This window comes from Grammomys surdaster, unplaced genomic scaffold (assembly GCF_004785775.1).
Source record: "Grammomys surdaster isolate TR1022 unplaced genomic scaffold, NIH_TR_1.0 125982, whole genome shotgun sequence".
Classification (NCBI taxonomy): Eukaryota; Metazoa; Chordata; class Mammalia; order Rodentia; family Muridae; genus Grammomys; species Grammomys surdaster.
The window spans coordinates 4,073,398-4,074,106 of NW_021620798.1; positions in this window are offsets into that span (position 1 = coordinate 4,073,398).

The following is a 709-nucleotide window of genomic DNA, read 5'->3' on the forward strand; positions in this document are numbered from 1 at the left end:
CTCCCCAGCCCTGCATCCTCCCCCAGCCCTGCACCCTCTCCCTCTCCCTCTCCCTCTCCACTACCTCTCCCTCTCCCTCCCCCTTCCCCTTCCCCCCTCTCTTTTGAGACAGGGTCTTTCTGTGTACTCTTGCCTTCTTGGAACTCACTTTGTAGACTAGGCTAGCCTTAGAACTCATAGACATCCACCTGCCTCTGCCTCCTGAATGCTGGTTTTAAAGCCTTCCCCCACAGTCCAGGTTTGATTTCTTATGGGAGAGAAGTCAATCTTTTTGTATGACCTGATTCTTAGTACCCATCCCAGGTTATTTATGAATTTTATTGTTTGCTAAGTATTATGGTACACATTTTATGTATATGTGTTATGCCTGTATTAGCTATATAAACAGGTGGATCCCTTAAAGGACAAGATAGAAAGGTCCTATAATCCCCAAGATAGTCATGATCTCATCATGATTTGCATTAACATAGGGCAACTGAGGATAATAGGAATTAAATATCTCAAAATCATTTTGCTCTGCTCATAGAAGAGTCATCATTTGAACACAACTTTGTCTAATAATAAAACCTTGTTCTTGATAATTACATTTACACAATATACAACAGCATACACACAGATACACACACACACACACACACACACACACCCCACACACGAGAACATACTTTCCAAGTATTTTACCTTCTCATCCTTTATGTAAATAGTAAGT